This window comes from Rhodnius prolixus, unplaced genomic scaffold (assembly GCF_049639745.1).
Source record: "Rhodnius prolixus isolate KJV_2025 unplaced genomic scaffold, Rpr scaffold_6, whole genome shotgun sequence".
NCBI lineage: Eukaryota > Metazoa > Arthropoda > Insecta > Hemiptera > Reduviidae > Rhodnius > Rhodnius prolixus.
In genome coordinates, this window is record NW_027411634.1 from 14,066,905 (window position 1) to 14,093,318 (window position 26,414).

General features: G+C 33.2%; 2 long non-coding RNA genes across 3 annotated transcripts; both read left to right on the plus strand.

The window, feature by feature from the left end:
• The first annotated feature begins 1,101 nt into the window (after positions 1–1,101).
• Positions 1,102–7,598, plus strand: LOC141460845 (uncharacterized). 2 transcript variants are annotated; one of them, XR_012462392.1, is made up of 3 exons: positions 1,102–1,270; positions 1,866–1,983; positions 2,049–2,315. It is a non-coding gene; the product is annotated as an uncharacterized lncRNA (long non-coding RNA). The 2 variants fall into 2 exon arrangements; XR_012462391.1 differs by lacking the exon at positions 2,049–2,315 and adding an exon at positions 6,738–7,598 and having other exon boundaries at positions 1,105–1,270.
• Positions 7,599–8,495: 897 nt separating this feature from the next.
• Positions 8,496–25,985, plus strand: LOC141460846 (uncharacterized). Its single transcript, XR_012462393.1, has 3 exons — positions 8,496–8,734; positions 25,406–25,609; positions 25,742–25,985. It is a non-coding gene; the product is annotated as an uncharacterized lncRNA (long non-coding RNA).
• Positions 25,986–26,414: the final 429 nt, after the last annotated feature.

Genomic DNA, 26,414 nt, shown 5'->3' on the forward strand with positions numbered 1-26,414 from the left:
GAATGAACGAAGAACTCAAGAAACTATACGGAGAACCCGGACATAGTTTCTTGTATCAAAAAAAGGCAGGCTGAGGTGGCTCGGCCATATTGAACGGATGCTCCATCACCGAGTTCCGAGAAAAGTACTATATGGTCACGCGGGGGGTGCAAGAAGTAGAGGTCGTCCCAGGATAAGATGGTTGGATGACGTAGAAAGAGATCTGCGAAAGGTGGGTGTTAGAAGATGGCGCCTAAAAGCCGAGGATAGGGAAGAGTGGCACTCTCTCTTAAATGAGGTCCAGGTCCTATTATAGGACTGTAGCACCATGGGATGAAGAAGATGCGCTCTTGGGCGTTGCAGCTCAGATGCTTCATTGGGCCGAATGGTAGCTCTATTGAATAATTTACCTTAGTAACGTCTGACGTTAAAATAGTTCAAAGAAAGAAAACCATCTTAAGATTTTTAGCACAATAATTTGAAGAAATTAATGTTAGGTTAGAAAAATAAAAACCATATTGGGGAGGTTTCAACTTAGTGGTTGTACATTAATGTGGAGGCTTAAAAGTTCAGTGGTTAGAGTCGTCTGACTCTACACGGAGGCTATATGTTCCTGTTGACTGTCCTTTATCTGGTGATGGACAGTGTTGTTTGTAACAAGTAAACCTTGTCCGCCGAAGTCCAGTATTGAACGAAAAACGCCTCAGATATTTGCACCCCTAATAAAAAAAAAAAAATAAATAAAAATAATTTAAAAGTGAATTTTCTAGCGCTTTTGTTATTAATGTAGTACTCAGCATTTTCAATTGTAAAGGTCTAGCCTTCAAGGGTTTTGGTGAGAAATTCGTCTAAGACGAATCTAATTAAGTCATACAATTTATGACCTAATAGTTCTTCTGATTTGACCATTTTTGAGAAAAGTCTGAAATACTTCGTATTACAAAATAGAGAGATGTAGAAAGTATAAATGACCTCAAAAGCTGGTTTGTTATTGCTATCGAAAGTGCTAAATTTAAAAAAGAAAACCTTCATTTTGTTATAAAATTTAAACAAAAATATTTTATGTTTATTTATTTAAATTCATTGACAAATTAATCTGAGAAAAAAATGAAGGAAACTTATTAAAAAAAAACTGAATAATTGCCTCAGTTAAATGGCTCATTAAATAGACTGATTTTGATATAAATCATATGATCGTACTGTAGTAGGACTTAAAGAAATTTTCGTAGTACTTTCAAAGCGTGTTACAACAAAGCTACGTTAATGCATAACTTCATGCCAAAACAAAAAGGTAAGTAAAATAAATCAGAATGAATTGTTCGATTCAAAAAAATCTCCGATAACCCTTGTGCCTGTTGAGAACAAATATATCCAACAAATTGTTTTACCATTCCGTTCAGCCATAAATTTTATGCAGTTTGTCTGCTAATCTTAAGATATATCTTAATTCAAGACAATTGAGATTAACTACTTTTTTGATTGATTTTTTTTGGCATAATACATAAAAGCTTACGAAAACTAAAGCGTTGGTGTGGTTCTGAAGGATAATACATTAACTCTAGTCTAAGACTGGAATATAATTTTTGTTAGACAATACCAGCTTGTTAAGGATAAAATTAAAGTAACTTTTCCTTCAGGCGGACTTTACGTCCAACTACCTAATTAAGCGTTGCTAGGTGACTGGCAAACGTACTTAATTATAAAGTTCTCATATAAAACATTAATTAAAATCCAAGGTATAGATCAAGACTGGAACCTGCACCACAATATATCTTAGTTTTGTGGACCTTGCCTCTAACATGGAGTGCCTTTGTTAAGGATTAATAAATGTTAAGCTGTAAAAGGCATTTTTTTTTTTTTAAATACATTTATCTCTACTTTTACAGAAGAAAGGAAAGCATTAGTCCAACAAGGCCAAGGGCTATCCGGACGATCGTAGGCATCTTGAAGGGCAACTGCAGACTGAGTAAAAGCATGCATCGCGTGTACCATCGGATAGCAATTGTAAGTTAGAGAGAAAAAAACAGCATGACTAAAGAAAGAGTATTGCAATCGCCTCTCTTTTTCAGGCGGTGGTTAACGTCCAACTACCAATTGGACAAGAACGGAAGCTCATATACTTAGTATTACTATTACCATTTTTTCTAACAAAAAGAAAAAGAGTCAAACTGGGGAGCTTCCACTTTCTAATCTTCGTTTCATCCCCTACACTAACAACGCCCCATTAATTATACTTTAAATTGTTTTGTTTTTTAAACACACTAATTATAATGACTAAATTGAATAACGCAGGAAAAAATAATAAAAATAATTGATGAAGTTTCATGTTCTTATTCCATTATTCAGAGATTTTGCCCAAGAGATAATATTTTTCATATAATGATAAAAAAAAAGCAAGCAAAAAGAAAGTAAGGTAAAAAAAAAAGTCTTATACATATTCGTTCGTTTAGAATATTGTATCAAAGGATATGAGAGTTCATATTTTGGAGATGCCGAGATGATTCTTTCTTGATAAAAGATGCTCTTTTGATAAAGAAAAATTATTGAAAAAAGTGAAGGACAGATAAGGGCCTCGTCTTTTATTACAACCTACCTTTTGGTACATAAAATTGTTTTAGGATTTGGAATGTACTCTATCTTGTGGAAATAGTTTTTCATTTATTAATCTATATCCACAGATTATGTGAATTTATGTATGTACGAGGGTCGTTTGAAAAGTCCGTGCAAAAATAAAAACTACTTAATTTTTTGGGGTAAACCTTTTTTATTTTTCAACATAGTCTCCTTTTAGACTTATACACTTCGCCCAACGCTGCTCTTGTTTGTTGATCCCTTCCGAATAATAGGATTTGTCCAAGTCTGAAAAATAGCCATTCGTTTCTGCAATCAATCAAACCTCCTCGTTTGAATAAAATCTTTTTTGAGCCAGCCATTTCTTGATATAGGGGAACAAACAGTAGTCCGAGGGAGCCAAGTCTGGAGAATAGGGGGGATGTGAAACGAGTTGGAACCATATTTCCATTAATTTTGCGACCACAACTGCTGAGGTGTGAGCTGGTGCGTTGTCGTGATGGAAAAAGACTTTTTTGTGGGCCAATCGTGGGCGTTTTTCTTGCAGCTCGGTTTTCAAACGGTCCAATAACGATGAATAATATGCACCTTTAATAGTTTTACCCTTTTCCAGATAGTCGATGAGGATTATTCCTTGCGAATCCCAAAAGACAGTCGTCATAATCTTTCCGGCCGAAGGAACGGTCTTCGCCTTTTTTGGCGCAGATTCCCCCTTGGTAACCCATTGTTTAGATTGTTCTTTGGTCTCAGGAGTGTAGTGATGTATCCATGTTTCATCCACAGTGACGAAACGACGCTTAAAGTCCTGCGGATTCTTCTGGAACAGCTGCAAACCGTCCTTGCAACACTTCACACGATTTCGTTTTTGGTCAAGCGTGTGCAATCGCGGCACCCATCTTGCGGATAGCTTTGTCATGTCCAAATGTTGATGCAAAATATTATGTACCCGTTCATTCGAGATGCCCACAGCACTAGCAATCTCACGCACCTTCACTCTTCTGTCATCCATCACCATATCATGGATTTTATCAATGATTTCTGGAGTAGTAACCTCAACAGGGCGTCCAGAACGTTCAGCGTCACTTGTGCCCATATGGCCACTCCGAAAATTTTGAAACCATTTATAAACTGTTCTAATCGAAGGTGCAGAGTCACCATAATGTTTATCAAGCTTCTCTTTAGTCTCCTCAGGCGTTTTGCCTTTCATAAAGTAGTGTTTAATCAACACACGAAATTCTTTTTCGTCCATTTTTTGAAAATCACTCGACTTCCTCGATTCAAACGAATGCCAAACACAAAGAAATAGACCGATCTGGCTGAAACTTGGTGTGTGTTCTTCCAAGAGATGCTACTAACTAAACATAACCTCGATACGCGCCAGTAGTGCTATCTCTCTGACTTTGCACGGACTTTTCAAACGACCTTCGTACTAATTTGGTAACATTGCCAATAATTAAATAATTGAAATTCTTTTCATCTGTAGTCTGAACTGAATATTCTCTTCACAATAGAAATAAAGAGATTTCAGTTGAAAAACGTTTCGAATAAATTTGTCAGGAATGATTAATTTGTGAGAGAAGGTGATGCAAGTTAATTCAATATTTTCACAATTAGTTTTATGAATACAGTATATTCATTGCAAACACCTTCTCAAACAAATGAGTTTCCTCAATAAATGTTTGTAAAAAGATGAGTTGATTTTACCTTTTTGTTTGTTTATAATAGAAATATTAACTTATTACTCCGTTGGTGTAAAATATCATAGCGATTTTTCTGGATCTTTGTTTTCATATTTTTCAAAACCATTGTATTGTAACAGTATAAGGAACACTTTTGTATTTTTTCATGAGTTTAAACTATGCAAAGCGCTTATGGAAAATTAATACTATGCATAGCATGTCGGCTCGATAAAAAATTATAATTGGGACAATAATTCAAGACAAGCTGAACTTTGGTTCCAGAAATTTCGTTTAGCTGACTTTTGAACTTCAATATAGCCTTGTATACCACTTGAGCTACGGAATGAAAAAATTGCATTGGACAATAAAATTAAAAAAGGAAAAAAAAAATCAACATTCTGTAAAAAAGTAGTTCGTCATTCAGTAGTTTGATTCAGACGATTCTGAATGTCAATAGAAAACGTGCTGGATAAATTTTGTAGCAACGCTTATTTCTTCAGCACCTCACAATACCCTGAAAAAAAAGGTATGCTGAAATGCTGAAAACAAGCAAAGGAGTGGTGTTATCTTTTTGAGAATCGGTGAAAAAATCTAATGCAGTTAAATATTGTTAAGTAATAACTGAAATGTACTGACGCTAACAAACGGAATTGGTTAGAAGAAGAGTTCTGATCCTTTTGCATGACTATCGTATTAGTCCACACGTTCTCTCATTCATAAAGTGAATGTACGAGGTGTGGCTATTAAATAACTAGACTGATGCTGCTACAGAAGAACAACTATGCATGCGCCAAATCCTAACGACCGACAGCTGTGCAGCGTAAAGCCTTCTCTTTCGATTGCTGCGTCTCACGTGTTTGTAGAAAAAAATCTGTCTGACCGGAACCGTCGTTTGTGTAAGAGGTGTTAGTTTCGTTTTGCCGAAAACATGATACTACACAATGTAGTAGAGCAACGAATTGTCGTGAAATTTCACTTGGAACTGGGTAAAACCGCCTCTGAAACTTATCTTTTATTAAAAGAAGTTTATGGCGATGAATGTTTATCACGTGCACAAGTTTTTTGAGTGGTTCAAGCGTTTCCAAGATGGCCGAGAAGACGTCGGAGATGGATGACCGCCTGGGTCGCCCTTCCACGTCCAAAACGGATGAAAATATCGATTATAATTAATCAACATTACTACCGTGAGGTGCTTGCTCAACTCCGTGAAAGAGTAAGGAAAAAACGACCCGATTTGTGGAAGAATAAGTCACGGGTTCCCAATCAAGGCAACGCGCCGGGCTCACACTGCATTGTCTGTCAAGACGTACAACATCCCAGTTTTAGGCCTTATTCACCTGACCTGGCCCCATGTGACTTTTATCTGTTCCCCAAAGTTAAATCTGCATTAAAAGGAACACGATTTCAGTCCGTTGAAGCTGAGAAAGAAAAAGCGGCACGTGTCATGCAGGAGCTCACAGAAAAAGACTTCCAGCACTGTTTCGAACAATGGTAAATTCGCATGGAGCGTTGTAGGGATAGGGGAGGGGTGAATATTGAAGGTGATAATAACTAAATACGCATAAATTTAAAATAAAATGTTTTATAGCAATAGTCTCGTTACTTAATAGCCTCACCTATAAACTCCCCAAACTTCTCACCAATTAGTTAACACCTCTTCAAGCGTCTGGATAACTTTCTTTCTTGCCTCACCATAACAATTTTATGTAGTGGTAAGAGAAAGACATGTGAGTGTGCCCATTAGATTTTTACAAAAATGTTCTATTTATGTGCAATATAAATCAACTACTGCTTAATACAAGTTCCAGTTTTCAAGAAAAGAATACAATAGACAAGAAGTAGGTATTACTAATAAAAGTCGTGCGAGTATGCATACAGAAATTAAATATTAATATTGCAAATTAAGTTAATAATCATGGTCAGTCGAGCCATGAGTGAATCACTAGCAAAACGTATAAATTTATTGACATGATCCTAAATTGATAGTTCATTTGATATTACAGGAATGTTCTTGGCCAATTAACACGCAAGTGTATTTTAGCCTATACAATCTTAGTTTAAAGACGGTTAGATTTAGGGATTGAAATAATCCTAACCACATTTCATACCCTTTCTCTATCTTAGTTGTAATACCTGGACTACCAAACATTGATCCTTTGGATTAATGATCCACATTCAAGTTTAATTGAAACTTGCAAACAATTAAGATTCAGTTGCTCGCACTATTCATGAGTGAAGTTTTAACTAAAGTTTTACTTTACCTGGTTATAGTTTTATTTTACAACTTTTGATTAAAGTTTATGGATTTCTCAGAGTTTAATTAGACTTAAAAGACTTTTCATTCCCTTTCATAGCCACTTGTAGTAAATGAATCAAAAATTAATATTCCAAAATAAACAAAGCAAGGAATTGGTAAAATAAGGTAAAGAGATTCAAAATTAGAATTAGATAGAAAATTAGATCGCTGGATACACGATAAATTTTTTATTTCTAGATTTTTGTTTTCAGAACATTCAAAACTATTGGGGAATCTCATGAGTATGATACAATTAAGAGAAATGAGAAGCATCAAGGAACGATAATAAGAAATTACTGGGAATTAATTAATCCTGAAAAATTCAAATTCATTTGAATTATCTAATTGAAATACCATTTGTTTATGCTTATTTTGGGAATAACTTCACTAGCAAATAAAGAACGCCAAGTTTTATAAATATACCTTTATTACACAACCAGTCTGCAGGAATGAATCATATTATCGCAGAGATTGTAGAAATTATAGCCATTTTTAAAGAGTTTGACGACATATACAGGTATTTAGGATGCACCATTTCGCTACGAAGACATAATATTCTCCACCAACTTTTATGCGCTTAAGTCTATAGCATAGCTAGCAATGGAAGATGAATGTATTTTAAAGTTATAGAATGAATGCAAGAAAATGATTAGAGAAGGATTACGTGATTTTAATTTCGGTTAAGCTATAAGGATGGCAGGAGCACAGAGTACTGATCCATCCATTAGTTGTAAGGTTTATGTAAATAGTAGAGGGATGAATCAGTGAAAGCCAATGTCAAAAAAATCAAGTTTTATTTCAAAGAAAAAAAATCAATTATTACTTTGATAATTTATAAAAACGAACAATAATACTATCTTGTTTCTAGCGAGACCTTGTGACCCTGTCCACTATTAGACTGAGAACGACATGTCGGCTGATTGATTTCTTGGTGTGGGTTTACTGAAAGGGAAACTATGTTATACGTCCGTTAGGAGATCCTATGGGGAACATTGGTCGAATGGATAAATTTCTACACCTACGTAACACAACCTAGTTACACAACCTCTGATTTTGAAATGTGAATCTCTCTTTTATTTCTTACATTGGACTTATTTTATTTTATTTTTATTTTGTAGTGATAAAATTTAATAACTAATTTTTTTCTTTAACTTATAATTTTAAAAGAAAACAACGATGCTTTTAACTTTGAAATCCTACGAGATATATTTCCAAAATAATAATAATAATATTGAATATATTATTTTCTTTAAGTCCGCAGTTGCAAGTAAATCAGCGTGAACAACAGAGATGATGCCGATACAGATTGCGAGAGCAATGAAGCCTTAACATCGACCAGCATAATATCATAAAAATCGGTTTTATTGACAGTAAAGAAATGGGTAACAGCACAAAATTTTGCTGACTTCACCACTAAACAGGTACTCTATTAACACAAGCTAATCATAGCAAATCACATTTTGGCAGCTGAAAGAGCTTGTTCCACCTTATTTTCCGAAAGGGAAAGTACGAAGAAATAAAATATCCGAAGGAGAAACCTAAGTGAAAACCGCATAGGGAACCATTGGTGAGATGATTTGGATGGTTATGAGAGATGAAATACCTTTCTCAAATAAAGTTTGTTTGCAAAATTTAAAGAGAATTGTATGAGCTATTCGAGAGTTTTTTAAAAAAAGAAGTTATTGACACCAGACCAAAATAATAATTTTAGGCTAACTGCTTGATTATTATATTTCATACAATTTCCAGAGAGAGAGTGAGATATTTTTAAATAAATATAATAATACGAGGCCATAACGTGAAAATAAAAATTACTCAGCATCTAAAACTTCACCCAATCGCAATGCTTCTCTAAAAGACCTTTGCAATGCAGTAAAAAGCCCTCTTAAAAACCGTCAGTTGGGGGAAGGTAATAAGAGAGGTTAAAAATACCTCAATCTTATTCTTCTAGCAAAAGTCGGTAAGCTGATTTAAAAACAGTTTGCTTAATAACTGCATTATCTGCATTGTAAGAAGTTATTGGGTTCTAGCATGGGATTTTATTGATTTCTTTTTATTAATTACAGTTTTGCCCTAGAAGCTTCATATCTGCGTGTAAAGAACTTATACTTACTTCAGAATGTTCTAGAAGGTTCGAACGATGAATCTTAGGACCACTAATATTCTAGCGAGAAGGATGAAACGGCCCATTCTGTCAATACCTGCTAATGTAAGTTCTAAGTGATTCTGACCGACATTTTGTTTGTTTTTGTTCAATTCATTTGAACTGTGCGTTTGTATTTAACAGAGCTGTGTCATTATCAGTAATATATATGTTACCTACCAACCTACAGTTGTTACCTGAAACCTACCAACTTGTTTCAGCCTACAGTTACAAAAAGAATCTAACCATTTTTCCATAAAAATTGGATTTTACAATATTTAGAAAGCCTAAGAAGCTGAGTATGCTCTGAACTGATATTTTCATTATATTTTTAGTTTTTTGTCTTTCGTTGTGTTGTTTGGACAACAAAATGTTTTGGAAAAATTCGAAGTTTTTAGGTGGCTTTGTTGTCCTGAAACGGTATAAGTGTGGATGGATAATTGTGGGAAAAACAAAGCCTATCAGAAAAAATTACTACAAAAGCAATTGTTTATTTGAGCATATTTTTTTGATAGGCCTATTTTTTTTTTCAGAATAAGTTCATTTGAAATAAGTGAAGAGGAAATTAGAATTCCATATTGTTGAATCGCGCACAGAGAACACAGTGTACTGCAATGTTGTATATTGTCCTGCTATATAGGTGATTGATGTCACCTGAGGCGTGAGAAATGCAGTCTATATCAACTCGCTTTTCTATACTATCTCTGTTCCACTCATTTTCCAATCCGCAATGGTTTCTATTAATGTATATAGTAACAGTACTATATCCTAGATAGTACTGCAGTGAGGTGCAAGTGGTGTTACCGTCATTATTAAACTGCAGCAATTAGTTTGCAACTTTGTTACCTTTGTAGGCAGAATTCTATTGTTGCTTTTACGAAGATCTTTTTCGAAAACAATTACGACATCTTTTATTATCACTCTAAGGAAATGTTGTTAACAAATATATCAATAAATAATTTATAATAAATTCTTGGATTAGTATTGAATTATTATAATTCATATGATGAATTATTTTCATGCATTAATAGAGTCTATTGTAGCTTATATACGAGGTCTGTAAATTAAGTAATGAGACTGATTTTTTAAATTTTTTAATTCAAAAAGAATCACAATTCTATATTGTCACCTTCAAAATAACTTCCTTCAGAAGCCACATGGCGCTGGAGATGTTTCTTCCACTCCTCATAGCAGTGCTCGAACTCCGATACTGGAATAGCCTTCACAGCTGGTCGGTTACAGCCGTTTGAATGTTTTCGACTGTCCCAAAATGAGTTCCCTTGAGGTGATTTTTCAACTTCGGGAAGAGAAAAAAGTCACAAGGACTGAAGTTAGGTGAATAAGGAGGCTGAGGAGCTACAGGAATGTTTTTACTGGCCAAAAACTCGTTTATTGAAATTGCAGATGGCGAGCGAAGTCGAAGATCAAATGCATGCAGATTTGTTTTTTGCGATATCCACGGAATCGTCCACAAAGAGTTTCTACCTCAAGGTCAAACGGTCAATCAACACTTTTACCGAGAGATTCTTGAAAAAATTTCGAAAAAGGATCATTCGTGTGAGACCAAACATCAAGAACAAGTGGGTGTTGCATCACGATAATGCTCCTTGTCATACAGCAGTCTCAATAAACGGAGTTTTTGGCCAGTAAAAACATTCCTGTGGCTCCTCAGACTCTTATTCGCCTGACTTGAGTCTTAGTGACTTTTTTCTCTTCCCAAAGTTGAAAAATCACCTCAAGGGAACTCATTTTGGGACAGTCGAAAACAGTCAAACGGCTGTAACCGACCAGCTGAAGGCTATTCCAGTATCGGAGTTCGAGCACTGCTTTGAGGAGTGGAAGTTAGTTAGTAGTGGAAGTCTCCAGCGATGTGTGGCTTCAGAAGGAAGTTATTTTGAAGGTGACAATATAGAATTGTAATTCTTTTTGAATAAAAAAAATTTAAAAAATCAGTCTCTTTACACATAATTATTCTGAAACTAGATGTCAATACCTAAGTCGACGACATCTTAAAGTTTTTTTAAAAAAAAACAAATACTTGTTAGCTGCTATATTAATACAACAATGAATCTGGTGAAAAGTAAAACCCAAAACTCTGAAAAAAAAATAACGATTCAGTGGTTCTACTGACTGTCTAATTTAGTCTTACGAGGTTATTGTAGAGGCCAACGGTGGTACCAAGTCGAAATATTAGCCTTTAATTTTCCGTTATTACTTAAGCTGGCCAAGCACAGGACAGTTTGTAAAAACTTTTTTTTCTCGGACTCGAGGATCTGAAAATGTATATTTATGGCAAACAATTAAAAATCGGACATCTCCAAGATCTAAGTTATTATCTTAAGTAATATCTTCTCTTTCTAAAGTAGGAAAAGAATGTCAAAATATTATTTAATTAAATCTCATAAATGTGTATATTTTATTAATTTAAACAATATAATAAACTATCTTTCTCAATACTTGAACGGAATAATATTAAATATAAAATATGTGTGCACATTTTATAATACACGCTCTTGGAATAGTCTGCGGCATACAGGTGTGTTACACTTTCCATTCTCTAAACATCTCTTAGGAAAGGTAAAGCTTGCCTTTAATATTTAACACAATGGATTTACGTTTGGTCAGATTTATTGCTTTTGCGGCTGCGGCAAAGGTGGTGTAAAGGCTAAAGCGAGTTATTGCTCTCCGTACTCAACTTCTCGGTCTACTCAACCTACAACCTTTTTACTATTTATTGTCACCTAGGCCCATGGCAAAAATACCAGGATCAATGCTTTTTATAAAGTACGATTCTGTTAAATATCTAATGTGTATGAATGGAATTCTTTTAACAAATTCTAGTTAGAATATCATTAATCAATCTTACAAAATACAATTTCATAAAACATGTTTAAAAATAATTATCTGTAATTTTATACCATATTCTTTTTAAGATTAAACTCCACTTTTCAAGTTATCTAAATTTCATAAGGATATCTGACAATGTCATGTCTAAATATATGGTAGCAAGAATTGTTGCACACAATTCCATTATTATTCTATTATCCCCATTTTATGCAACTCTGAGGATTCTACAATCTAAAAATTTGTCAGGGAAAGCAAACTTAATTGCTGGTAAGACCATAATCAGGTCACGATCGCCTTTAAGATTTGGGTGTAGATAAAGGAGGATAAGGAAGTCTTTCCATCATTAGGAAAGAAAATAATCGAGTAACATTATCAAAATATGAGAAGAGCTAGGTAAGTAAAAGAAAGAAAAGGTACGAAAAGGCTTATTCACTTGCAACGTTTGACCAAAGAATGACTACCAAATAAGAATATAATAGAAAAGCAGAAGTAGCCCGCGGCTAAAAAGACCTTAAAGTGGAAGATGAAGGCACCAGAAGAGTTTAAAGTAAAGTGAATGTCCACTGAAGAACTGTAGCACCATGCAATAAGTGAGGGAGTAAGTAACCCTTTGATCTCCTCATACAAATCCCATTTAGAAACGAATATTCTCAAACCAATCCATAAGGACCTGATTTTAACAGCAAGTAAAAGTAACCTTACTAATAAAAGATTAGGTTAGAAATATTTAGGCTTTCTTAAATAAAAATTATTTTAACCTCAAAATAAGAAAATAATCGACGTTTAAAACTTTTTAATATTATAACAATGGTAGAGTTTTACATTTTTTGACAAACTTTGTCAGCGGAGGAGATTTAAACTGAGACATTATCCCTTCACAGTAGTAAAGGTTTAATTTTTTTTTTTTTTTATTCTACTTACACATGAACACTAGACAAAGAAAAAGTTGTTCACAACACCACAAGGAAAGCTGAACGGGTAGATTCAAGTATCGTTCAAGTTTCGGGTCACGACTCTTTCTTGGACTTGTTCGCTGCTCATCTAATCCCTAATAAAACATTATCTCGCGTTGAGAACAGCATTGGGAACCATCCTGGTGAAATATCCTTGCTACTGGAGTTTATTTTTATTTTTTTTTGCTTCACTCTTTCTTCTGCGTTGCCTTCTTCTTTCATGGAACACTGCTATAACTATCTTCCGGACGCATTGTACGTTAACTTTACTAAAAGAATGAGAGATTGAATAGAGATTATATATCATACCCATTTTCACTGAAATTCACAAAAATGTTTAAATCATTTAACTGACATTTTAAGCGTCGAGCACGATAGCCGAGCAGTTAGAGGCGAAGTCCGCCAAGCTAAGATGTATTGTGGTACTAGGTTCGATTCCCGGTCTAGGCCTTGATTCTATTTAATATAACCAAGAAAAATGTATAGTTAACTCCGTCCAGATAACTAGTCAATAGTTGGGCATAAAGCCAGCTTATAAAAGTAGGCACTACTTTACTTTTATCTCATATTTTTTGTTTTCTGATAAACGCAAAGCTTTTATTTATTTTGGGCAGAAATAGTATTTATTTAGACTTTTTGTACAATTAAGTATTAGATGTAATAATAAGAGGGATAACATTTAGTTCATTACACCTGTACTTATCTTTATTTTATTTTTTTAACAGTAGAAAGCAGTTAGGGTCCATTCTGAAGGAAAAAATTTGAAAATTTAATGGAAATTCATATAAGAATGGCTTATCATGGTTAAATATTGATACAAATAAAAGAATTATGCTCTGGTCAAGTGAGATTTCAGAATAATGTTTAACTGAGATAATCTATGCATGATACTTGGCTTTTAATAATTATAGTTTGCTCCAAATCATACAGAACAAATTCTTAAGACTGGCCACCGACTCACCCAGGTATACACTTACATCGTGACGCTCCACAAAAATACCAACTCTACATTAAAGACATAATTAGAAATAGCACACATAGATTTTTCACCAAACTACAAAACAGCGATGTACCTATTTACAGCCAAACAGGAAGGTATAACATTAACTTGCAATACAAATATAAAGCATATGCTCGGTTTATAATTTTGGTTGATTATAATTTAAGTTGGCTTTAGCATTTTATTTTACCTTACAGGGGTTTTTATACAAATTCTTCCCTCTAATTCAATTTTTCCTCCCTTTCTAGCCTGTGTCTATTATGCTATAACTGTGTAGGAGTTAGAATTTACTATTTGGTACTCCTATAAATATTTTGTACTTACTTTGTAAATAAATAAATTAATAAAATAATAATAATAGTTTGTTTGCGTTTTAAAGGCATGTTTATTAACCACTTTAATATTGTTTAGCCACTATAAATTTCCCTCTTTCGTAAAAATATTGTTGGACCTAATCGGCACTAGAAAGACATGAATGTTGGGGAAACATTTCTCGAATCGAGATCCGCACCACAGGCATTGCATTAAAATCAGCTTTCTAGTGCGTATTCTTCAGGAGCGTTTAGTAAAGAAGTATCTTAAAACTAATATTGGGGAAACTTAGTAATTAAACGTTTAATACAATTTTACCTTCTCTCGCATTGGAAGTTACTATTTACCTAAAAGTGATATTCTCTTCCCGATAATAATATTGTTCTTGTTTAAATCGCAGCTTCTCTTTTTTTGCTGGTTAAGGAATAATCTTCAAGCACTGTCATCACACCCAGTAATATTATGTGGATTTATTCAGAACTAGCTGACGTAGACATAACTTCAATTGTAATAACTTGCACCAGTGGATAAGTTTTAAATCTATATATATGAAAAAAAAAATCTGTGAAAGCTATGAACTCTACAAAGTTGTAACTTTTTCCCTTCTTGAAGGGGCAATTACTCGTATTTGGCCTTACGGCTTACATCAGAACATTATTTGTTGAATTTACACATATGTACTTTTTTTGCGTGTAGAAATGTTAAAAAATATTTTTACATACCCATAAGAAAGCTGTTTAATATTATGTACAGAAAAAATTACATATGGCCGTACATATAATATAAATGTTACACGACAGAAAAGTCTCAGGGGAGGGTTATAAAATGTCTACACTTTGGGAACTTCTATCTAACATACCTAAACTTTCTTTTAAGCTTTTCTTAGACGTTACAATTCTTTACACAATTGCATATATGTATAATAGCCAGTATTCGCTGGGTCCTTGCTATTTTTATCTTATCTTACTATCAACACAGAAAAAGGAGCATTCCTTTTGAAGTCGTTAGATGCCACTACAAAAACTTGCTTGGTAGGAACGCTTTAACAGATATCTTAAAAAAGGCAATCTCCTCTTTTACTTCACACATCCCGCCCTGACCCAGACTCTTACTTCCAGCATACAACTGTGCTTACTTAGTTCCCAAGACTTTACAATACAAAATAAAAGCGTAATAAATGTTATTCTTCTACTATTTTGTAAACATATTAGCTATACTTTCTATTATAAATTATTATATCAAGCAATTTGAATTCTTTTTAATTAAATTTTAATTTCAATTTGAGTCAGCTGACCGCTTTAATGAAAGCAAGACGCGTTTAATTATTGTGCTTATTACAATTTTTTTTTTTTTTTTTTTTTTTTTTTGGCGCATCAACAGCTGAGGTCATTAGCGCCCGGAGCTTTTTCCAGTGCACTGCCGGCCTCCGGACAGTGTTCTCTCGTTACAGACAACACTGTCCATCACCGGACAGTGAGCTGTAAGAAGCTCCTAGGAAGAGAAAATCTAAGGGTCAGCTGCTGGATTCGAACCCGGGACCTCCGCGTGGGAGTCCAGTATGCCCAATTACAATTAAAAGTTTTTCAGTAATTCATGGACTATTTGTGCCGATTTTTGGTAAGTAAGTACCTTACCTCAAGTGGTACTTGTTTCTAAAACATTCTCCGGTACATTGTGTTCGGAAGTTTGTTCTTTCTTTCTTTTCCCTTTGGACAATTTATTAACTATATTATTAGCTTAAGTTATGTGACATTTAGTATTTTTAGTGAGTTTATCGATTTAAGGACCTAATAAACTATAATAACAGTAGTATTTATATTAAAAAGTTAAAAAAGTAATTGTACAAATTTAACCTGGACTGTGACTTTAATATTTTTTTATAATTATAATCATATGTTAATTTGTAAATATTATTATTAGTGTTAGGCAGTGTATATACGCATTTAATTCGCTTTCTTTTTTTTGTTTACTCACTTTCTATTACTCTCTTTCTCTTTATATTGTTATTCTCTTATTTATTTCTCTTTCACGATGAGCAATTCTAGTGACCGCACGGTAATAGCGACCTCTACGGACAACGAGTCCACTACCTCCACTTCTTACAAGAGGAACTATCCTTCCGGTGTCTCCCCCAAAAAATGCAAAAAAACGAAAAGTACAAGGAACGCCTCTGCCAAGAAAAGTTCTCAGAGTCCCATGGATCGACCGCAAAACCTTCCGGTCTTTGTGCAGCCAGCAACGCCCCTCGCTCAGAAACCCGAAGTAGAAGCTCGAGTCTCAGCGACCGTAACAGCTCCTCCAGGAGTGCTGACTAATAATCCCTTCGCTCCTTTGGCTGATCTACAGGACATGGAGACTGCAGCGCCCGCCTCAATACCTGTCCACAAGCCACCTCCTATTTACGTAAAAAACCTCAGTCAGTACACTGTTTTATGCTCTGCATTATCGCAACTCGTGGGAAGAGATACCTTTATATGCAAAGCAAGAATCACAGATCTAGTCATACACGCAAAAACAGTTGACAGCTACAGAGGCATCATCAGGTACCTCAAACAAAATAAGGCGGACTACCACACTTTCCAATTAGAGGAGGACAAAGCTTATAGAGTAGTCTTAAGACACCTCCACCAAAGCGTGCGCGTCGAATTCATAAAAGAAGAACTTAGTGAGCTGGGCCACACTGTTCGAAATGTGGCACCAGTTATTCATCCAATCACCAAACAAACTCTGCCTCTCTTCTTTGTGGATCTCGAACCACGGCCAAATAACCAAGACGTTTTTAATATAGAAACTCTTTGTTACTCTAGAATAAAGGTTGAAGAGCCACACAAGCAAAGGATTGTTGTGCAGTGCAAGCGTTGCCAAGAGTACGGGCATACGAAGAGCTATTGCCAGCATAGACCAAGGTGCGTAAAGTGTGCCGGCGAGCACTTTACTCAAGATTGCGGCAAGACGCCGACCACACCAGCCAAGTGTGCTCTCTGCAGCGGCGACCATACAGCCAGCTATAAAGGGTGTATGGTGTACAGAGAGTTGCAGCGAGCTCGAAGACAGCCTCCCGTATACGAACATCGCTCAGCACAACGGAGTACTCCACAACCACCGCCAACAACACAACAGTCAAGAAACTTTCCTCCTCTTCATACTCCCTTCAATAACCAAAATTTCGTTCTTCAAAATGATAACGATGCACAGATACTTTTGTTCTGTATTAGTACCTAAGCCGTGGTGCTTAACGACTTTGATGTAAGTGTCCTTTCTGACTGAGACAGAATGGAAGTCTGTTCCATTTTTTCTCCTGTTGTTGACGTTCTTCGCTCTTCACTACATTAAACTAACATTTAAAGGATGGGATGCCATTAAATTAAACACTTTTAATAACAGAATTCGTGATAAAGATTTCTGGGATTAATACTTCAGAGACAAGGAGAGTTTTATGAATCTGCCTACTTCTACTAGTGGCTGTTTAATTAAAAAATGGCCTAGATAAATTAATAATTATTTAATGATTAAAAAAAGCATTTCTATCTTTATTCATTTAAATGTTGCTTAATCTTCAAGAACCATAATTAATAGGAATTATTATTATTATATATTAGAGACTGGTGTTTAACATTAAAATTAGTATGCAATAAAGTGCAATTTAAAACTAAATCTCACACCTAAAAGTAAAACTGATCTATATCTTTTAAACTGAATAAAACTATAATTTAAAAGAGAAGACAGTAAAATCTTATAGTACATTCAATGGTTACTAAGGAATTTAACTTTATCCATATAACACGACTTAATATTTTGTTTTGTTTATTCTTTCTCTTTTACTAAATATCACATTTGCTGAATTGTCGGCAAGGACTTATCTGTATAAAACCAATTTTGGCTTAAAACACCTATTTTTAGTGCTATTTACAATATTAATCACGGCAATTTTAATTTGTAAATATTTCATTTTTAGTTTACAAGAAAACAAATGAAAATAAAAATAAGTTGCTCCTTATTTTTAAATACAAGTGGATATCCAGGAAGATGAGTATGCAAATTTTGATTCCAACATCTCAATACTCGAGGGAGCAGGAATGTTTCTCATCAATTACTTATTAACGCACCATAGGACTGCATTTCATTTGTAAAAAATGTTTGTTTACTCTTCCAAAAAAAGGGTTACGTTTAAATGTAATTACTTGAACATGATCAAGCTGCTATAAAAGGGTTACGACTTATTCTAGGCAGAATTAGTAAGTGAATATGGGTTCTGTATTCTACTCATTCTTGTTTTTCACTTTTTAAAACTCATTTCGGTTTAAAATGTGTCAGAGACTATCACAGTACTTTTATTGTTTATAAAAATAAAATTTCTTATGCCACTACACACTAGGAATGTTGGACAGCTTTAAAGAAAAGAATTTCTATTATCTTTGAGTGACCGTAAACTATTAATATTTAGAATTGAACTAGCGAGAATTCGGTCAAAATAAAGAACAACTCAATCTTTACGCCAACGTTTCGACAAATTTACTGTCTTCCACAGAACATGGTTATGTGAGTAGGTTGTTACAGAAAGAACTGAGATTTTTTTCTTGACATAACAGTTACAACAATTTAGATTTACGGTTAGGATTTTACCTAAGTCTTTTTCAAATTCAACTAATTTGCTTTGCTAGATAAAAATTACAAATTTGCTATTACTGGGGGATATTTCAATATCATTCCGCGGAAGCATAGATTGAGTTTGGTCATTCATCAAATCATCTCCCTCATTAGTTCAAAAGTCACTGATTTACAAGATTTTAGATGAACTTTGACGGTAGCTTCCATTTTTGAATATTTCATCGCAAAAGTAATGTTAATAAAACTTAAATTTTAAATTACTTCTTAATCTAACAATTCATGGATAAACTGAAAATGTTATTATTATATTCTGAATAACAAAGCTTACCATTTCTAAAGAATATTTGCACTTGCAAAAAAACTGGAAATTCAATAAAATGCAATATCATTGTTAAAGATGACTGAGTGAATCTTTCTCTATAAGAACGATATTGATGTTTTGAAGCAATATAAACGCCTTATGATACTGCATCCATCTGGTACACAATCGGTCCAATGTCCAATGAAGTTTGAAATGATTTCCTTTCAAACATTTTATTAGATATTTGAAACTCGTAAATGCAACAAAGATTTCAAGCGTTTTCTTGCTTCATTTGTTTTACTTTATAACAGCAGTTTCTGTTAAATTCATTCAATAACTCTGAAAATAAAAAAAGATCCATTGTGAAACCAATACTAGGAACAAAATTGGAATTAATTTGTAAAAGAAAGTTGTGTAACACGCTACCATGATTTTATCTCATTGCATTCATTCTTTGACATCAGTGTTTATAATTTTCTTCGAAATTGAATGATTATAACTCATGCAATTTATAGTAGCTAAAGAAGTGGCGCAGAGCTGATTAATTAATCACCAAAAAGTGATACTTTTAAGGTCTGAAGTGCAGAAGGAGCTTTTTCCAGTAAGGTTCTATAGGTCCTAGGGTCTCGTGGTCTCCAGATCCAATTCTTAGTGAACCAGATTCGAATATATTCACATCTTAAAAAAGGGGAATATTAATAATAATAATAAAAAATAAAGTAATTGTCTATTTTTTCAGACGGGGCTTAACGTCGTGGACGGAGGCGACTAGCAAACATACTTTACTGTAAATTTCTTTTATTAACCATTAAATAAAATCCAAGGCCTAAGACCGGGAATCGAACCCAGTACCACAATCATATTAGCTTCGCAGGTCTCGCCTCTAACCGCTCGGCTACCGTGGCGCCCAGGGAATATTAATATTGGATGAAATATTATTAAAATTAAAGTTGATCATGATGTAATCATTGCCATAAGAAAATAATGGAAGAAAACTAAATTAAAACCAGCAAGGTGCTGGGCAAATTTGTTAAATAGAATTTTTTAATTCCTTCTTACTATTGTACTCGTATATATGATATTTTTCTTGACTGGAATTATTTCCAATAAGGGCAGTTTATGAATACAAACCGTTAATATCTTTCAAAGTTAGTTGTTATGGAAGTACAGAGGGAAGCTATTACTATTGGGTTAACATCTTGAACAGCAATTTCATCGTCAACGCAATTTCCGTAAGAAGAAATGGGATTGCAGAAGATTTGTTACGTAAACTTTCTATCCAGCAAATAGCAGAAATCAAGGCTTAACACAATCTCCCCTTTTGCCGGTATATCTTAGTTTGCTCACAAGCAATTAGTGACCCTAAATGGTGACCACAATGGTGGTCCCCTTTTTCACTAACATACAAACCATTAAGGGTCAAGTCCAAGGGTAAACAAATAAATACTGTTGATGGCCGGCCAAAGAATGAGGGTAAATCACAGACAAGTTAAGAGGGGATGGTTAATTGTCAGCGGCTGACATAGATGGATGATAAGAGCCCGTGTTCTAGAACTATAATGAAATATCATAAACTTGTTCATTCGTCTATTACATTCATTGTAATTTATTATTTAGTTCTGCACTAATAGCACGGTTTACTGTATGGATTATTGACTTCTAAACTTATTTTATTCCTTAAAACCAATTAATATAAGCGAACATTCAGTCAAAGTATACACATATGTATTACGTACTTTTTGGTATTTCTTCTTCTTGAGAGGACCTCATAGGCATTCTCAGATGGTTACCTGGAGAACCGCAGGATTCTCTGGGGTTCCACGTTCATGTATGAAGTGTATAAAGGTCAGTTAGAAGGAGCCCAAGTATCTGAGGAATTTTTGTCCTTGTTAGCAAACTTTAAGTTAAGGTGGACCTCTTATTGAGGAAAATAAATCTTTTAAGGAAAAAGAAAACAATCTGGCGCCAAAATACTCACTTCATTTTCTCTTGTTGTGAAGGGCAACAAACTAGCCTTTGTAAGTTACAATTTGTTGTAGCCAACGGTACACTCTTCTGATGCTCTTTGATAAAAGATTAAATGGAGACTGCTTCGCTCTTTCTATCTAGAATGCCATTACAATATAACGGAAGTGAAACGCTGAGAAGCTGTCTAAGCAGTCCTGCATTATTAGCCTTGAATTAACTTCGTACGCTTGATAGCCAACAAATAGAGCTGTTTTGAAGTCTGAAAACATTAAGATTGTGAATTAGAATATGCTCACCATAGTGAAATTTTAATCTGAAATACGCCTTTCCAGTTATTAGTTCTGAGGATTTACTTCACTTGATTTTACTGAGGAATCATTTGACTGATTTTTCAAGTGCCGAGCAACTGCTGGTAAAAAGACAAAGCTCGTACCAGACAATGAGAATCCCTTAGAATTAGCCAGTAAATTGATGCCACTTTCATCATCTAAGTTTGTATACAGTACTCTGGTACGTTTACTTTTTAACAATAGTTTAAATGTGATAATTGCAGCAAAAGTTGCGTGAGTTCCTCACACCAGATTACTTGAATGTTACATTTAGAACAGTAAACTGAAATCATTTACATAAGAAATATTTCATCCAGTAGAAAAATGCTTACACAAACAACGTTTGAAATGTTTTTAAAAAAAAGATTGAATCCAAGGGCGAGTCAATTAAATGGTTACTCATAAAATATGGCTTTGTGTTTGTAAGCAACTAGCTTTACAAATGAAATTTATTGTCTTCGGAAATTGAAATCTTTTTTTTGCGATAATGAACTACTGGGTAAGGAATGGTAACAGTGTGAAGTTTGAAATACGAACACCAAGTCACTTCAACTGCCCACCATTCTGTTACGAGATTGTATAAATGTAAATAATTCTTCTTTTACTGAGGAGGAATGTAGAAGTTAATTAGTAGAATTTGAACAAATTTTTCTCCTATTTCCAACTCCTTCGCAATTGATTCCTTTGGCTACAAAATGGACGGTATTAATACTGTAAACATTTTAACGGCCTAAATATTTCGAGATATATTTTGTGAAAAGCACAATGTTGCACTTTTGTTTCGGGAACTAAGGCTTTCTTGCCAGAGAACTAGGATAAAATATTAGCCCTTGGAAATGGCTTTCTACCTGAAAACAGCACAAAAGATGAGAAAGTTAAGCAATGTTACACTGGTATAAGTCACAATACTACACAGATTGCCACGATATTACTTTAATTAAAATAGCTGTTTTTTTCTTTCAGCATAGATATATATATTTTCTAGCTTTAATCTAACACTATCTGTTACAAAATGAACATAATATGTTATGGTTAGTGAATTCAGGTTTGTTTATAAAGTTGTACTTTTCTAAATTCCGTGTGATTAATCTTGCCTTTTACAAAGATGAAACAAATATACTTTAAAATCAATAAACTGAATGAAATAATTCAGAATGGACTATTGTTTATCTCTTTTAAATCGATTTGAAAAGATTTTCATTTATGTTACATAAAGCATACGAGCTATTTATTCTTTTTTTTTAACTAAACAATCATTAATAATATTTCGATATTAAAAGCGCTTCTTCTTTTAGAAGTAATCATTATATTATCACCATTATTATTATTTACAAGTGCCAATCCTTATAGAGACATATTTAAAATGAATTTGTGTATTTATAGTGAGTAAGCATTATGATGAACCTGAAATAACATAGCCTATGGGTTTGCTAAACAAAATAGTTACACATTCATCTCTTCAAACTCACGGGTATTATGTGATTATGTGATTACAGGGGTGCCTGCAAAGAAATAACTTGTCGAACAACCTAACCTAATCCTTTAAAGAAAATTGTTAATAAAAATAGTGAATGAGCTGGAACGAAATGGCATTCGTTCATTTATTAAAGCTTAATGCGCATTTCTAGCTACAAATCGAAATTCAAAAATTATAATAGTGATAATTTTTACTCGTCCAGTCAGTGTTAAACATTTTTTAAAAAAGAGTAAACGTTCGTTAACAAATTTAATAAAATATTTCAAAAAAAAAGGAATTCTACAAACATTAGAACAAAGTATAATGCAAACAGTAACGCCAGGTGCAATTTGAAACAATGTGTTTCACCAACCTCTTTAACCAAATTGGTTGAAACTCTTAGCAATAACGATATGATATGAGTACCATTTGCTAAGTCGGTCAAACTGAACACCTGTTATTTGACTTTCTTGTATTCAAATAGAATATAAATTGTTTTACACTTAAAACATATTTTCTTACATAAAAAACATACACTGTGATAATGTAGGTGTAATAAATTTGAATTTGAATTAGTTAGTACCTTTAATTTTATATCGATTTTGGATTTAAAATTAAAAAGTTTTAAATTAATGAAATCTAGGTAATGTGGTAAAGAATGGTGAACGCTTTCGTTTCACTGATGTTTAGCATCAGCTTAGCAAATTTAGGATATTTATTTCTTAACTAAGATGTTAATATCGTAATTAACCTTATCGTGGATACAAAATTTTTGCGATGATTTTGAGTTAACCGCAATGTCAGAGTATTCTACGGCTATACGACTATACCCTGCTGGGCCATCTAAGACTGAATCTACTGAGACACACCTCCATATAACCGACTTCCTTCTTGCTCCGCCATCTCATACATGGATTTAAAAGTAAAGTAATCGCCTATTTTTTTTTCAGGCGAGGCTTAACGTCTAACTGCTAATTAGTCAACATGGACGGAGGTAGAAGCTCATGCATCACTGATAACATTTTTTTTTAAACAAATAAAGAGTATAACCTCTACATCAAACCACCTTACATAAATGGTTTATTAAATACTATTTGCAAGTATGTGGTTGTCTTCGCTTTAACACATAATTACAATCATAACTTTGTTTTAAATAAGTCATTAAGGAAGAAGCTCATGGATACAACGAATCCATTAAGTAGGTGGAAAAGTGATTGAACATACCTGGAAATGAAGTACACTGCCTTGAAACGCCTTACCCTCTTGAATTAATTTCTAAGACAACCTCTTTACAACTTTCTAAAATAAAACAAATAAAAATGTCTTCCTAATATAGCATTATTACATAAAAATAAATAAATACATTTTATTATATTCTTAACAAATATAATTCCATAAATAAATATAATAAATCAATAACAGAAAATTATTCCTTTATATGTAAGAGGTCCTTGCTAGTGGTAGTAAGATATATATAGGTTAAAAAAGAAATATTGAAACACATGTAGCAGGTCGTCCGTCTCTTTTCACTGGTACACCTTGGTATACACCTTATATAGCAGGACCAATATATTTTCGCCTCATCGAATCTCTAGAAAAATAGGTTGGTTCTTTGGTTGGCATGATCTTATTCCCTTCACCAAAAAAACATCTGCTACAAAATCATACCAAGTTCCTCGCCAAGGCTACCATATTCCAAGGCAAAAACAATTTTTTTTTCTCCACTGATAATGTTATCGTGCAACAGTAATCCATCATAGAATCACTGTACCAATCCTGCAATTTAAAAATAATTTAAAATACTTTACTTGATCAAATAAAATGAAAAGAAAGAAAAAAAAGAGACCATTTATTTGGCAACAGATTAGTTAATTTATTCTTAAATCTAGAATTTCATCCTGTAATATCACATTTCACGTTCATAATGCTATCGAAATTAATCTTTAAAAATAAAAGATTCACTGAATAAAGAGAAGATCTTTTAATTTAAAATTAAAACGAAATAAAAGAGAGAAAAAAAATAATAACATGTATAGTTGAATTAATTGAATCTTTGTAATTAATAATAAATTTTATCTTCACTTAATCCTACTAAACGTGCCTTCGTAAATCACAGTGATCAGTTAAACCCCCTCAGCCTGTAATCTGGTCCAAAATTACTGTAGAACGTATTTAAAATTCAACAGAACGGTTGGCCTGTTTGCCAAGATTTATAAAACCATCTCAATGAAGCAATTTATATAGTTAAACCTTATTTCATTTTAAATATACCTAAAAAAAAAAAACATGAATGTATTAATTAGGATTTAAAAATATACTTTGTCGTTAATTAATTATAAAAGGGATTTAAAAATAAAATAATGCATGTAAGAGTATTTTAAATAATTTTTTACTACCCGAAGTAATGGGTTTATACCCACGCAAAGTGGAAATATTTATTGGTAATGCTAGAACTGTTTAATTTCTTTTAAGGTGCGAAAATGTTTTTTTTTTTAATCAGAGAATAGCTCTTTTTTCTCAGTACAACGACAAATCGCTTTTGCTTCAAAAAAACTTGTAGCAAATAAATTTAGAGAATATTCATTATATCAGTATTCAAAAATAAGTTATGCTACTTGTTTTCAATTATCTTTCCTACTTACATAAACAGTAACCTTATTGAAAGCTATTCTCTACTTATTTATTTTTCAAAACTCTCTGAAGTTATAAGCTCTTTCTAATATTAACTTAAATTCAGAATAGCTGAATAGCTTGTACTGGATGACTGTTACATCTTCCATGTTTTGATCTTCCAATTACTTTCATGATTTAAATATGATATTCTGGTGCCTCTTCTATGTTCTTCTTTCAACTGGCAAAGTAAATGTGAACAACGGAGAGAATATTATAAGAGAAGATATCAACATGATTCACGTCCAGAAAAAGTAATTTATTAAACTGGTATTTTTTTAAAATTTTTAAAGGTGCCTCATTATCTGTGGTTATTGGAGCCCGGAGCTTTTTTATCAGTGCACAACCGGCCTCCGGACAGTGTTCTCTCGTTCTCTCCACCACTGGACAGTGACTCTGTAAGAAGTATCTAGCAAGTGAAAATGTCAAGGCCAGCAACTGGATTCGAACCTGGGGATCTCCGCGTTGGAATCCATTATATGTTAACCACAGAGCAGGTAATTGCTAATAAGAAAATTATATTAACGTAAATATTTAAGCGAGAGATATGTTAGACACATGTTTTAAAATGTATACAACAGGTAATAACTGTGTATGGATATATATATATATTCAATGGCTTCCTTTAGGTTATCTAATAAAATGTTATGATATGGATTAGAATAAAGCCTACGTTGGTTTTGGCAAGGGGTTAGGGAGTTTCGTCTGGGGTCTGCATGTAATGCTCCTTGGAATAGATACCGAGATAACTATGAAATACGTTGGCAAACTTACACTCTGCAAGCGTGTGCTGTTCAATATACACTCAACTCACTTCAACGTACCAACAGAGCATACAAAATTGGACAAACTACTCTTACCCTACTATTTGGAAAAGCAAATCTTTATTGTAAAATATTTAAATTACAAATCTTTATTGTAAAATATATAAATTACAAATCTTTATTGTAAAATATATAAATTACAAATCTTTATTGTAAAATATATAAATTATAAATCTTTATTGTAAAATATATAAATTACAAATCTTTATTGTAAAATATATAAATTACAAATCTTTATTGTAAAATATATAAATTATAAATCTTTATTGTAAAATATATAAATTACAAATCTTTATTGTAAAATATATAAATTACAAATCTTTATTGTAAAATATATAAATTATAAATCTTTATTGTAAAATATATAAATTACAAATCTTTATTGTAAAATATATAAATTACAAATCTTTATTGTAAAAAATATAAATTACAAATCTTTATTGTAAAATATATAAATTACAAATCTTTATTGTAAAAT